The sequence below is a fragment of the Ascaphus truei genome, chromosome 10 (assembly GCF_040206685.1).
Source record: "Ascaphus truei isolate aAscTru1 chromosome 10, aAscTru1.hap1, whole genome shotgun sequence".
Taxonomy (NCBI): Eukaryota; Metazoa; Chordata; class Amphibia; order Anura; family Ascaphidae; genus Ascaphus; species Ascaphus truei.
In genome coordinates this window covers 43,218,427-43,235,115 of record NC_134492.1, presented here as the reverse complement: position 1 = coordinate 43,235,115, position 16,689 = coordinate 43,218,427, and positions in this window count along the sequence as shown.

The window sequence follows — 16,689 nt, the reverse complement described above, 5'->3', positions numbered from 1 at the left end:
ACATTGTTATAAACTGCTATGAATAATATGGCATTTCTTATATTACTATTATATTGCATTGTATCAGATTATATTATACTATTAAACATTAAAATAAGATATATGGACAGACTTTATGTATTAATAATATCATATGTGCTTATACATTAACTTTATTGTAATATTGATTATAGATAGCGTCTTCTGTATTAGCAGACTAAAATGTGTAGTAACTATATTAAATCGCTTGAAAGTATATTTTTGATACAGTATTTGTTTATGTACACTAACAAAACAGGTGCTATGTATTTATTTCTAATATACTGTAAACGGGGGGGGGGGAGTTTACAGGAAACTCCCATTCATCACCAAAATATGCCTTAAAGATGGAAAAAGTAATACAAGCTGCATTTCTCGTTGTGTTCTAGTGATAAAACATGGTCTGGTGTGTGTGTAATGTTGGGCGATCACTCGTACTGCTCCAAGCAATGATATTAAATGCAAGCACGATATACACATTAACCAAACCAATATATACAGTACAAATAAATCCAATCTCATACAATGGTGTATTCATACAAGCAATGGTGTATAGTGTAATCTGGCTGTTAAAAATGCTTCAATTGTCATTGTGACAGCTAAACAGGAGCAAAAGTGTTAGTGGGGGTTTTCATATTTAGAATGAGGCTAATGCTATGTACCCAACCACAGCATGAATGGGAATCAAACCGCGTAGGAAACAGATGATAACCTTTGCTTTTAATAACACATGCATTATTTTAGCTCTAATACCAATATACTCTGCAGTGTGCACAACATCCAAAGCCTCCATCTTTATCTTAAAGAAAACTGTATCATTAACCCATTTATGGCTGGAGACGTTGTGTGTCACTTTCACATATCTTTCAAACAGTATACATTTCTCTCTATGAATCTGTATTCTGTTCTTCAGTGGGACAAAGTAAAATGGGTTAAACATGTTTTATTTGTTTTAAAGTGTCCAAATAAATTAAGATTTTCCCAGTCTTTTAGCTGTAAAAAAAAACATTTAAAGACTGCTTGTGCTTCTTTATTTTTTTGCAAAAATGTAAATGATCTGCGTGAGGAATTTGTGTTTTATGAACAAATGTCTGGGTTGTTCAATTGTTTTATGGTATATTTTATTACACGTCTGAAATATTTGTTGAAGAAAACTCTAGTCATTATGGTCACTGTGAAACCCATATTTTTTATATGATTTTGTATCCTCTGATTATGTGATTAGATACTTCCAGATGATAGGGTTAGATAGGGTTAAACTAACACAGTATTGGTGGTAAAAAAGGGATTTCTCATAGCTGCTTTGATGTCAATGGAGAATGAGTGGAAAAACTGTATTAATGATATCTGTTTCCAGATTTTCTGTACACGTTTATTACCAGTGCTGCCTGTTTAACAGAAGAGAATCCATATACACAGCTCCCTAATAAGGATAGCCATTGCATGCATTTATTTCAGAGGTTTGCAATCTGTGATCAGCAAAACAAAGTAAATAAAATGTTATAATGTGTGCAATCTTGTAATCTTGGAAACGGTGAACAGTATGTTCATTCATTGAATGTTTACTGGATACTCAAAATATATACATACAGTACACACATATTTCTAAACATATTAGAGCAGTATATGAATCTGCAGGGGTCATTTATTCATATTTATTGCTATTTGTATCAAATTACGTTATATTTAGCAAAGTTAAATATGTTTGTTAATTGTAATCTGTCTGTTAAATTTCGTGCTGTTTTTTGAGCCCTTGTTGCAGTGTTGGGAGACTTTGATAAATAATCTCTCTCTATATACCAATATGTTTAATTGTGTTTTTCTAACCCTTGAAAATCTTTGCAACTTTGCTTACACTGGAGAGGGTAATGGCATAACCATTTGCACTGATAAAAACGAAAATCAATGGAATAAGCTACATTTTATTAAGTCAGGAGGACTTCTCTGTCTCTGGCTCTTTATTTTGATGTATGTCTATGTGATAAGTTAGCAGAGGTATTTAAATTACACGTTCCTTCTTATCAGCATCCTCTAAAATCAAAGGACAGATCATACATCACAATAATCCATTATCAACACATATATTATACTTAAATTGAAATCCCTGTTTTTATTACTAGCAGTTGAATGATTTTGATAGAATTATGGATTTACTTTAAAAAAAAAAAAAAAAAAGGTTATTTTCTGGAAGATAAAATATGAGGCATTGTCAACTTATTTTAAAATTAGCCATGTTGGCAGAAATCTGGAAATATGTTGCCTGTCCATATAGTTTCCATTGTTAATATAGTAAATTATTAGGTATATATACAGTACTGTCCTTTATATGATTTAGGATTTTTTAACTAACATAATTTTACGATCATTTTGGTAAACATTTACGTACGTATCTTATATGTTTATTGTGCATGTATTTCGCCCAAATTTAAAGTGCATTTGTAATCCATCATATTCTGTAATAATCTTATTTTGTAAAACGTTTATGTCTGTATTCTGCTCACATAATCTGGGTTTTAAAGATTGTGGCAAAACGGATGCAAAAATAATGCAATAGATTTATTCAAGAAGAAAATCACACTGATCCCAATGTAGCTTTTTTTAAATCCTTGATATATATATCTGTTCTTGCCCTCCATTTGCAGCCATGAAATTAAATTAATAATCCCCTTCATTGTCCATGGTAAGTAATATTCGCAACAAATATATCCCAGAATTATTATTTAACCATCGTAGATCAAGTGGCATTATATGGCTCACAAACGCATAGGACACATGTAAGAAGCAAATGCTTTCAAATCATGCTGGATAAATATGGATAAAGTCTCTTTTTTAAATCTGCGTGAAGAGAGAGGGTCCTCCTGATTCCGGATTCATGTAGTTTTAACCTCAAATCAGGTTCATATGTGATGTCTTCAGAAGCATCTTTTCTTAGGCTCAGATATTGATACAGATATTGATATTGCACCCAATCCTCTGCCTGGATATGACCCTGGTGTCCAGCTCACTGAAAGGAGTCTTCTTGGAGTAAACTAGCAAACCACCATGTATAATGTAGAGTGCTCCAGGCTAAGGATCTACTGAAACCAGAAGGGAGTCCTCAGAAGGGAACCATTACCTCTAGCTCTGTTAGAACAGTGTTTAGAAGTTGGGAAGTGTGGAGTGAGGAGAAAAGCCCCATTGACTCTAATCACTCTCTCTCTGCAGAGAGGCAGAAGACAGGCATCTAGTGGAGAGAGAAAAAGGAATGGAAAGAGAAAAGGAAGAAAGTCATGGATCCAGGGAGGAGAAGAAAAGGAGGGCAAGACACAGAGAAAGAATAAAGACTGGAAGATATGGATAATACATTAAGAGTACAAGTCATGATGATAATAGTAAATTTCTTCTGAAAACAAACTGTAAAATAGCTAGGTTTATTGGTAGGAGGCTGGCATCTGGAAACAACGTTTACTCAAAGTACTTAAAAGAAGCCAAGTGAGTTTCAATTTCTTCTTTGAGTTGAAAAAGACGAGGGGAATGAAGCTTTGAAAAGATGCTGACAGCTGTAATAATCTGTGTCTTTCCTGCTAACCTCCAGCATAGATAAAGGAGAAGCCAGCATCCTACCCCCTGTAATAAAACATCAGGGCACTCTGTACAGAATTTGTATGCATCCTTGAACAGTTTAAAGTAAAAAAAAAAAAAAAAAAAAAAAAAATCAAAGTGGTTGCCCTGTAACATATAGATCTATACCTGTTAGCCGAGTCAGAGGGGTATAGTTATAGGGAAAGGTTGTAGGATGCTTCACTAAGATTTGTTTCTGAGGCTTAGAAGTTAATATAGAGCAGACAACGTGAGTGCCTTTTGTGATTAGTTCCTGACATGTCATTCAAGGAAAAGTAACAGCTAATTGAAAATGTATTTGGAGCGGCTGAGGATCTTTTTTTAAAACTATAAACACCCATCAAACCTTCAGCAGTATCTCCTTTAATGAAGCTATGTGGTCACAGGCAATGCAATGGCTTTTTGTTTTTTAAGGATATGAAATGTGTCTTCATTTCTAAGATGCGTGTGCCCTACTGTGTTTAGCCTATTCCCTGCAGGAGAAATTGCATAGTAAGTTAATAAGCTATCACCTGAGTCATGCAACATGTATCACTGAGTGTGATATACATCATTTCTTTTAACCATTAGATCCAAACATTATATCATTTAACACATTTTAAAGTTTCAGAAAACAGAATAACTACGTTTAAAGCACTGAATAAAACATGTGCTACATGGAGCTAAGGGAAAGGGAACATTCAGCAACATATTGCTCACAATATTCCAAACGCGAGCAATATCTATACCTACATATGATATACATATCTAGATATAGTTGAAATCAGTTATATGTTGATAATTTTCTTGTGTTCCCGTTGCCATTGAAATAGGTTATTGTTTTTAATTGTAATCAATATGACAATTAATTGGAACCATTAAGCAAACGGAGTCGTTGGAAACATTTGTAAATGAAAACACAATTCAGAATAAGAAACATCAAAAATATGTTATGTTATTGTAAAATCAATCTATATATATATATTAAAACATTATATCACTTACCACAATGGAATGCATGTTGTTTTCATTGTATATAAGTTGTTAGATCATTCCTACAAGTTCAACATGGTCATTGAATGGCTTGAATGATTAGTATTTAAAGTGGGTGCTTGTAATGACAGTGGATTTGCTCAAAGTGGCCCTCATTCTGAGCATGACACGGCATAGACCATTTGACATTGAACCCTGCATGATTTAACTAGGGCATTGTGACAACATAGCAACGTTTCGGGATTCTCCCCAGAATATCTGCTAGCTAAACATTTGAAAGATTTACTTTTTTATTAGTTTATTTTACTAGGTGTGAACCCAGTTAATGATACCACGAGAAACTACCCCAAAGACTCATGAACTGTACAATTCCACATACCATTTTATACATAAGTTATCTTTGAACTGGAAGTACATTCAACAATGCACTGCTGCCCAATTTAGCACTTAAGGGGGTGCATACATTTGAGATTTATAAAGTACCATCATGTTATACAAAGTAATAATAAACACACCGTTTAATATAAGAATAACGTTTTCTTTATAAAGTAATTCATAGTTTCAACTTGGAATATCAATGGTATTGAATCCCTATTTGTAATTTAATCTCTTTTACTCCCCTCATATTGTGTACAATAATTGCTTGTACTGTAAGGCATGCATATAGAATATAATTATATTGCCATAATATATATATACAGGGTAACCAGGGAAATCCAGGTAACAAAGAGACAGCACACCGCAATATAATTAAGTAAATAAAGTGTATTAACAACACAGGGCAGCCAACGTTTCGGTCCTCAGAGTGGGACCTTCCTCAGGGCAGTGCTGCCCTGTGTTGTTAATACACTTTATTTACTTCATTATATTGCGGTGTGCTGTCTCTTTGTTACCTGGATTTCCCTGGTTACCCTGTGTATATATATATATATATGCAAATATAGCTGTATGCTCATCTGCATGTCTTAGGCAGGTCTGCAACCCTGCCTTTCCCCATTATCACCCAGCATACAGCACTTCCACTGCAGCAAGGGATTCTGGGAAATGACATGCAAATGAGCACACAGTGTCACTATATATATATATATAGTCAATGAAAAAATAGTTTGCACTCACGGTTTCTCAAATGAAGGCAGATGCTTGTCCCATATAGAAACATGTACAGGGTAACCAGGGAAATCCAGGTAACAAAGAGACAGCACACCGCAATATAATATGATATATATATATATATATATATATATATATATATATATATATATATATATATATATATATATATATATATATATATATGATATAATTCTCATTTAATAAGTAATTAAAACAAATAAAAAATATTACAAGATACATATTTTTTTTTGCCATTTTGTCTCTCCTTGTATTCAGTACTTTTTAGTGCATCTTTTCCTGTTTCCTGCTCATTATTTGCTCATTATTTGCTTGTCTAACAGATAGTTCACAATCGTGAAAGTTCACAGAGTATGTTATACATGAGCCTTCCAGACCTCAGAGGTGTCTTCCTTTAGATGTCAGCTGTCATCTGTGATCTAAAGGAGAGATTGATGTGGTTTGGCAGCTCATGTACAACAACAACTCTCATCTTGGCCCCATAAAAAGGTATTCACAGCCTGTAAAATGTTTACAGCTCCCCAGGACCAACACAAGGATATGACACTATATATATATATATATATATATATATATATATATATATATATATATATATATGTATATATATATATATATATATACTTTCTAAACATATATATACATATATACATATATACACACACGCACACACGCACACACATGTTACAGTGGGTAAAAAAAAAAGTGACAAAAACCCTACACAGTAAAGCATAAAGCAAATGGAAATATTACTGTATGTTCATCTGCATGTCTTAGACAGGTTTGCAGCCCTGCCTTTCACCATTATCACCCAGCCCACAGTGCTTCCACTGCAGCAAGGGATTCTGGGAAATGGCATGCAAATGAGCACACAGTGCCACCTTTTGCTTCAAAATCATAAAACATGGTACCCTGAAGCTTATGCTTGCTGCATTTCGTTGTCTTCCAGGTAAGGGGAGCGCTGCAGGTTGATGATTCCAGAAGAAGCCATAGCGAAACGCGTAGAATCTGACGCTTCGGGAACCACTAAGTGCTGACACGGAGGGTCCTGGGAGACTGCAGAAGCCGAGCATCCAGAGTAGCCTCTTCCGCCCATACTCGATCCGTCACAGGACATGACGTAGGCGTGACGCACGCGGAAGTGCACGAGGCAGCAGTAGCAGACGGCGTGTACCCCATGTGTACCAGCGGTTCTCTCCATTGTACGGTTACATATTAGAAAATGTGAGTGGATACTGAGATGTTCTTATAGATGAAATAGACCTAATTTCTACATACTATACCATTGTGCGTTCTTTCTTTTTTATCCCAATCCCTGGGAGGGATGTAATAGGATATTACCACATACACAGCTTACCATTCAAGAATCATCATCCACATACAGCTATCGGCCTGAGGCTCCTTGTAAAGGGCTCCTATCAGAGAGAGATGAGTCTCTGATATGCCTTTTATTTACAGAAGAAATATGTGAGTGAGACTGACATATTGTTTTGGATACACTTTGACTTTATTGTCTGCACCATTATATATTTCTCACTTCTCCGCATATCACATATGAGACCTGCAGCGCTCCCCTTACCTGGAAACAACGCTTTGCATTTCGGACCTGGACAGTCCACTTTAAGGGTGTAGAGCTGCTGCATTACATTTTATTTGTTCACTATAGTCACAGTTTATTCACATTGTGGTGATAGGTATTGTCACCAATTTTTTAGATTTATTTCACTTATGTTTGGGTGAATCACATTTGTAGACACTTGTCAGTATCACTGTACTAGAAGCACCCGGTACCATTTTTTTCTGTGGCTTGCTGCATTTCACAGCTTTTGAGCACAGCCTGTTTTAAGATGCATAGCCAGTAAACCTACCCACAGACAGCTGTTCCAACCTTAATGGATCTCATCAGTGTGAGGTTGGTTATACAGGCTTTGGTTTAATTTAAAAAAAAAATGAAACTTTGGATAGGTTTTACCATACTTAGTTAAGTTATGGTGGGTAAAAAAAGTGACAAAAAACCTCCACAGCAAAGCATATAGCAAATGGAAATATTACTGTATGCTCATTTGCATGTCTTAGACAGGTCTGCAACCCCGCCTTTCACCATTATCATCCAGCAGACAGCACTTCCACTGCAGCATGGGATTCTGGGAAATGACATGCAAATGAGCACACAGTGCCACCTTTTGCTTCAAAACCATAAACATGGTTCCTTATAGGCTTAAGCTTGCTGCATGGCAAGGGTGGGTTTGCTGGCTATGTGCTCTTTGGTTGCTGCGGGGGCAGGGCCTTGCTGCAGGGGCAGGGCCTTGCTTCTTCTCTGTGCTCTGCTTGCTGCGGGGGCGGGGCCTTCACTGCACACAGACAACCCCTCCTCCTCCTGTCTGTTTGACCACCCAGTTTGCAGCAGCACATGCGGGACCGGAGCATGCTTAGCACTACCACCCCCCAGGTGTAAGTGTGTGACTGTTATGATTCTGTGTTGGGTCTGTGTGTGTTTTGTGATTAATTGTGTGTGTCTTGTGTGTGTTGTGTTTGTAGATACTAGGATACAGCGTTCCCAGTGTACCGTGCTCAGCTGCAGGAAATCTTTAAATGTCCATTTAGAATAATGCCTCTAATTGAGGAAAGTAGGGAAACACCACTCTCTGCAAGACATATGTATAAAGGTGTCTCTGATTGTATCTCCTAAGATGTGGGGGAACTGTATTATATTGGTGAGTGTCAGTAAAAAATCTCTGACCTCCCAGTAACACAATATGTAGTATCCCCCTGGAGAAAGGACAACAATGAATGAATACCAAAACCGTAATAAACGGATGGGTGTACTCACAGTAGAGAGAGATCCTGTGTAGTGAGTCCCACGGCGTGCATCACGTTGGGAAAAGCAGCAACAAGATATCCTCACGGAAAGAACGGAGCACAGCAATTGCAGTAAGAAGGGGGCTAGATACCGCTATTAAAAATCCTTTATTCTATGGTAGACATCATGGCATGGGATATGTTAAAAGTCTCGAACGCGTTTCGGGCCGTCGCCCTTTGTCGACAAAGGGCGATGGCCCGAAACGCGTTCGAGACTTTTAACATATCCCATGCCATGATGTCTACCATGGAATAAAGGATTTTTAATAGCGGTATCTAGCCCCCTTCTTACTGCAATTGCTGTGCTCCGTTCTTTCCGTGAGGATATCTTGTTGTGTGTGTTGTGATTGAGTGTGTGTTATGTCTGTGTGTGTGTCGTGATTCAGTGTGTGTGTTGTCAAACGCCCCTCCTTCCGGTGTCTGCCCTGCAATAGCGCTGTGTTCTTGCTCTCCTCTGCTGGCAACCTGCTTCGCTGCGATCCTCTTCAAGTGAAAGGTTAGGCTGCCACTATATCAATCATACTATGAATGTACAGAAACAATTAAAAAAAAAACATTGAAAACGGACAATAAATAAATAATAATACATAATACTGTAGGTAAGAGTTTGGATGACACTGGGGACAGCAAGCCAAAGAGCAGGGAGAAAAAAAAGGCAAATGGGAGAAGGAAACAAGGGAGGGTAAGGAAAATAAAGGGGGGGGGGAGAGAGGGAAGGGAGGTAGCAAAGAGGTGGATGAATGCCTCCCCAAAAGGATTGCCTTTGTGCACGTACGCTCTCCCAAGCTTGGCGCTTGGGGAGACAAACAAAATTGACTTTGAAGTGCGCTCAGCAGCAGTCAATGCACACATACACACACACACAAACACACAGAAATAGCCTCGATCCATGCCACCCTGCTTGTGCTTGTAAAATTATGCAGGACACCATGTGCTCATGCTTGGAGAGTTGGGGATGTCACCGCCCTCAGCGGCAGCGTGGAAGCAGCCTAATTTTGCAAGCGCGAGCTGTTGAAATATGTAATTTGTATGGTAAACCTGTTACCTGTTCCGTTGCTCAGACTAAGTAAGAGTGCTAAGATGTAGCTATAAGTTCTACGGGAACATGTATAGCCTCCCTAACGTCCCAACAAATTGTTAGATATTTATTTCTCATATACATATTTTTTAAATATTTAGATATATAGTTCACAATAGCATTATCAATATATCCATAGCTCAAGTGTGTTATACATTTTTCAAGCATTCGTGTAGTTCCTGGCTTAATACATTTGTTTTAACATTTCACCATTAATTTTTTCTTATATGCCTCACGGCATTTAAAGGTTTACTTATATGTCATATATGAGTTTTTTATTGTATTATATGTGATGGTGATCTTTAGTGTTTGTATTTGTGTGTACTGCTGCGGCAGACTTTATTCTTACTAATCACCGGCTTGTACCTGGCATGTTCCTGGAATGCCACACTGTTCACCCGGAGCATGCCGGGCTCCTTTTGCCTTCCCAGCCAGGAGCATGTCCGGCTGACGCGCGGTTGATGTGTTAATTGATAATGGTTCAGGATTTACTAGGCTGCAATGCTTCGCGTGTCCGCCAGATGGCATAAATTCATGAATTGTAATGCAGTATATATATGTATATGTATATATATATATATATATATATATATATATATATATATATATATATATACATACTGTATAACAACAACCCCTATAACCCCTAACATACAGTACTGTACACATACAGTACTGTATATGCACATCAATGATACTGTAGGCCGTCCCCTGGCGAGATGTGTTTGCAGCACAGAGAGAGAACCGCTGCTCTCTCTGCGCAAACATCGGCACATTAAAAATTATTTAAAATAAATTTTTATTCATAGTGTAGATGTGCAGGGGGTCTCTGGAGCTGAACCGCGTTGGTTTCAGGTCCGGGGACCCCCTGCTCACCGAGATACAGCCCCCTTTATGAGGTGTCGGTATCCCTCTACATTTAAAGGTCCCGATCATGTGACCGCGACATGTAAACCAAGCAGAGGGATACCGGCACCCCCTAAAGGGGCCTGTATCTCGGGGAGCAGGGGGTCCCCGGACCTAAAACCACAGCGGTTCTGCTCCGGAGACCCTCTGCACATCTACAGTATGAATAAAAAACATATATAAATAAACACTCGTTCCTTACCTTAGCGGCTATGTGCTATGGTAACGAAGCAGCATTTCTGTATTTTAATAATATTGTACAGTGAGCAGGGGGTTCCCTGAGCCAGAAATTAATGCTCAGGGGACCCCCTGCTCCTGCACAATATTATTAAAAATACAGAAATGCTGCTTCATTACCATAGCGTATAGCCGCTAAGGCAATGAAGGGGTTAACTCACCGTGCCCGCTTTATTGTGGGTAGCGGGGGTGGGTGAAGGGGGTATTTGGCCCTTGGTGTGAGTTTAGGACTTTCGGGGGGGTTGCGGGTGCACTTAACCCCTTCACGGCCGTAGCAGTTAATATATACATGCAACTATATATATATATATATATACTGTATATATATACAGATATATATATATATATATATATATATACAGTATATATATATATATATATATACACAGTATATACACACACGATGAACCAATATACAAATAAATGTAGAAGGGTTATCAAAACCATACTGTCCTACAACCAAACACTTCTCCATACAGACACTACATTAAAATCAATTTCCTTTAATAATCCTAACTGATCTCACAATCTATATCATCACAATCCAATGAAAAGCCAATGAAACACCTCACATTCCAATATAAATGATGCATAAAATCTATGCACCATATACATTCTGCAAATGAATCAACCAAGTAAACAAAAATCAATTAGCAATCATTATTTACATCCCTAAACAATTCACACTCCATCCCGAACAATTAAACAATTAACTAATTCACGCCTGGAGCAGAACAATTTAGCCTGTGAAAAAATATAAGTACCAACCAAAATCCAACCTTTAAAACCAAGGCTATCGCTGACCTTCCTCAAACACACAATACAATACCAAGGAATACATCTTTCTAATTTTAAAATACTTTAAACTCACAATAAAGCATAGCAGCATAGTCAAATTAATTTAAAACACATCAAATCAAGCTTTTAAAACAACATCATTTCTTACCCTGTATGTATATATCTCTCTAGACATATATACATACATACATACAGTTGCAAGAAATGATATACCACAAAAAAAAAATACACATGTTAAAAAAGCTTAAAAAAAATTAACATGTAAAACAAAATACATTTCTTTAGTTCACTTACCATTACTTGCCTGTAGGTCTGTCCAGGTGCCCCGCCAGCCCACCAGGGACTCGCGTGGGGCTGCGTTATGAACCCTGTATGTAAAAGGATATATCTTGCATTTATGGGGGGCACAGGGGGTGGGTAATGTATTTAATAAATATAATGCTGTTTATTGTGGGTCACTGTACTGTTTTTATTGTGGGTACTGGGGGTGGGGGGGGGTTTCACCAACGGTATGTGGGTAGGCCTCCCTTGTGGGTACTGGGTAGTTAGGCCTCACGGGGGGGGGGATTAGTGTGGGAGGGTATGTAGGCATCCCGAGTGGTGGGTGAGGGTGGGTTAACCAGTTAAGGACTGTAGCGGTTAATAACCGCTATGGTGATTAAGGGGTTAGGGGACATTACTTTGGATGTTTTCATTTTTGTCTCTTTTTTGCAGCAGCGGAGGGGCCATGTGCAGGTGGGTAGTGGGTAGTGGGTGTGGGTGTGGTTATTTACACGGGATCCCCCTCCCCACATTTACATACAGTACACTGCACTCACAGAAAACACAGGCCAGGCAGATTTAACTGACACAATAGGGGGAGGGGGGCTTACACAGATTAGTCAAAGCAGGGAAGTTTAGCAGACACAATAGGGGGAGGGTTTTTTACATAGATTACAGTGAAGGCAGGGAGGTTTAAAACACAAAATAGGGGGAGGTCTTTTTTACATAGATTACAGTGAAGGCAGGGAAGCTTCACACACAATAGGGGGAGGGGTTTTTACATAGATTACAGTGAAGGCAGGGAAGTTTAAAACACACAATAGGGGGAGGGTTTTTTACATAGATTACAGTGAAGGCAGGGAGGTTTAAAACACACATTAAAAATATGTATGTAATGTATTTATTGTTTATTCTGCCTTAACCCTTCATTGCCTTAGCGGCTATACGCTATGGTAATGAAGCAGCATTTCTGTATTTTTAATAATATTGTGCAGGAGCAGGGGGTCCCCTGAGCATTAATTTCTGGCTCAGGGAACCCCCTGCTCACTGTACAATATTATTAAAATACAGAAATGCTGCTTCGTTACCATAGCACATAGCCGCTAAGGTAAGGAACGAGTGTTTATATATATGTTTTTTATTCATACTGTAGATGTGCAGAGGGTCTCCGGAGCAGAACCGCTGTGGTTTTAGGTCCGGGGACCCCCTGCTCCCCGAGATACAGGCCCCTTTAGGGGGTGCCGGTATCCCTCTGCTTGGTTTACAGGTCGCGGTCACGTGATCGGGACCTTTAAACGCAGAGGGATACCGGCACCTCATAAAGGGGCCTGTATCTCGGGGAGCAGGGGGTCCCCCGACCTGAAACCAACGCGGTTCAGCTCCGGAGACCCCCTGCACATGTACACTATGAATAAAAATGTACAGTACTGTATGTTAGGGGTTATAGGGGACGGCTTTAAAGACAACAGCTCGCAAACGCCCCCATGCGTTTTTACACGGCATTGCAGTATTGCAGCCAGCGGGAATAAAATGCTTAAATCACAGCCGCGAAAATAACGTTATATACCCCGGGAGAAAATGACACAAAACCGCACATCACCGGGATCTTCTGAAATTCGCGGAGCTAGCCAAGTAAGAATAAAGTTGGTCACCAGTGTATATGTCTATCACTGACTGTGGGAGTGTAGCAATAAACATGCCCTCACAGGCTCTTACAATCAAGGTAGTGATTACACCACACCTGTGTTGACTTCCCGATACCCTATATCAGTCTGATGCTGTGCCTGATGAATCACTCTTTGACAAAGCGCTTCGGAGTGAAACGCGTTAGAGGATCCGCCAGGACTCTACTGTGATGCTGTTTTACCAATACATTTTTCAAACGGTGAATTGTCCAGCTCTTGCTTCTTGGCGGTGCACCGGTCTTCCATATCTTGGATATTCGCGGGTGAAATATGTAAGTATTTAGACATATTAGTATTTACATTGTATACCGTTTAATAAAGGTTTTTTTTTCATGTGATTTTGATTACATCAGGCAGGGGGGCCCGAGAAATTTCATGGATTAAAAGGGGGGCTCGGCATAAAAAGTTTGCTCACCCTTAGAGTATATTATTTAGAAGTGAATCCGGTTTTGGTTCCATGTTTTTTTATTATTATGTGTGTTTTATTAGATGTGTACGATTAAAATAATGTAGTATGATTTGACATACAGTTCATTGTTTATTTTTTCATTGTATATCTGAGTGCTTTTTAGTGGGATTCTTTGTCTTTTGTGTGTGTGTATATATATATATATATATATATATATATATATATATATATATTTATATACACAGTGGTCGACAAATCACCAAAAAATCTACTCGCCGAACAAAAAAATCTACTCGCCACCTAGTACCAAACGTGTGCTGCTTGGGCCAATAGGAGCTCGCCACGATGTTAAATCCACTTGCCCGGGGCTTGCAAATGTATAGGTTTGTCGAACACTATATATATATATATATATATATATATATATATATATATATATATATATATATAAAGAAAAAAGTGCCCGATCCTCGTGTGATAAAATAATACAAAGGTTTAATAAAAAATTAACTCAGACAAATTCGAACTCACAAATTCGCCAATGTTTGATAGCGTGGTATAAGGTGAAACTCATGCACCAACACAGATGAAGTGAGAGCCGCCTGCTTGCTCCGCTGGAACACGTGACCTCTAGGGAACTTCACTGCTGGTGTTGCTGTTGTAGAGCTCCTCCGGCAACTCAGAAATGGCAGCGTTGTGGTTCCTTGTTGAACAGGATACTGGTACACAGGAGCAATCCCAGCAAAAAACAGCAGTCTTAGTCTTCTCTGATATTGGCAAAGTGGCACTCAATCAGCCACCGCAGGTCCTTTCTCACCACGTGACCCTACGCGTTTCTTCCGTATTCCGGATTTCATCACCTTTATACTTGCTAGAAACATTACAATGATATTAATATAAGGTTGTCTGTAACACCAGCCATGTACACAGTGCTCTACAGTCTAAACATACAGACAATTGAAAATCCATAGCAAAGACAAGACATTACGAAGCCAAGAGTAGTAACACACATAATAGTGTATGCTTGCCCTCTAGCATGTGCAATATAATGAGAATGTATACAGTGTGTCCCATCTCATTACAGACATAACACTTCTACATTGTTTTTTTTTTTGTTTCAATCTTTTTTTATTGTTTTCACAATACAGTAACATCTCTTTAAACATTGACTTACGTATCACAAGACTGTTGTTCAACGAAGCATTTGTGGATTTTTAACATAATTTAAAATACAGCATTTCTAGAACAAAGCGAGTACCATATCGGTTTTGTAATCCAATCATGTGAGTCGGGCATATGTACCTATGAAATAGGTAGATCTTGAGAAGTGGTAGAGAGAGAAGGAAGAAGGGAAGACTAAGAGGGAGGGGGATGGGGAGGGGGATGGGGAGGGGGTTCGAGGTTTGTCTACTTGGGGTTCCTAAGTTTATGGAAGGAGTGTTTCCTTTCAGTATTGTGGTTATTTTAGTCTAGGGACCAGGGTTCCCATAGCTTATAAAATTTGTCAAGGGTGTGGATTAATTGAGCTGATAGTTTTTCCATTAGTTTAACATTGTTAACTCCTAATATGACTGTAGGTCTAGATGAGGGGGGTGTATGTTTTTCCATGCGGCTGCTATGGAGCATCGATCCGCCGTTAATATAAATGATATAAGTTTGCTTACTGGAGATTGAAGTTCACTTCTACATTGTTAAAAACATGTATTACATATCTTACTCTAAGGCACCTTTTTGTTCTAGCTGGCAACAAGACTACTGCGCCTCAGCATCATATTACCGCATGTAAAGTTGTGTAGATTCTCTAGTATAATTTTAAAAGATAACTTGCATGTATGTATCTCTTTATTTATATAGCGCCATCCATGTACATGCAGGCGTTTTACGTCGCTAACACACGTGACCTAGTAGGAATAAGTGCTTTGTACATAAAATGAGGCATTGGGAAAAGGAGTCCCTGCCCCAAAAAGCTTACAATCTAAGTGTGATATATTAGATTGTATGCTTTGTAGCTGCTGAATGTCCGGTTATAGTTATTATGCAGCAAAACCATTCCTTCCTACAAGGAAAGTGCAGCCATTTTTATATCCAGGAAGACATCGGTAAAAGACAAATATGATTAGTGTAGCTTCCTCTGCACTGCTGTGGTTTATCTGGCGGTGCCCCTCACACCCTCTGCAGATCACTGTTCCTATACAGACAGGGTCCCCGATGTATCTTGCGTATCAGTTACAGTTAAGTGATAATTAAATAAAATGTTTTCTTTTTAATATGTTCCCCAGAAAATAATGACCCCTGTAATTATTATGTAATTTATTATTTCATATAATTTTCTATTGCACCACAAGGTAGTACTTTGCAGGCTCAGGATGCTGGCAACATGTATTCACTCCGAAAACAAATGCAAGTTCTGTAAGATCATAGAAAGAGGTGAATAAATGAGTACTTTCCATTATAATGTGTACATGAAGTTGTTCTGGTTTTTTTAACTTTCCTTCTGCTATATAACCACTCCTCAAATTTCTCACGATCGTTTTTATGACAAAAATACATAATGATAAGAAACTGACGCTCCTGATGAGTTATTCCCAATTTAATGGCAAAACACACTTTTCCATCACTTGCTATATAAGTCCCGCAGTGTTTATGACTAAGGCAAGTTTTGAAGCCACAACGTTGTCATTCCAAACCGCGTTCCCTAAAGTTGGCTGGTTAGTTTTTCTTACCACATACAACAG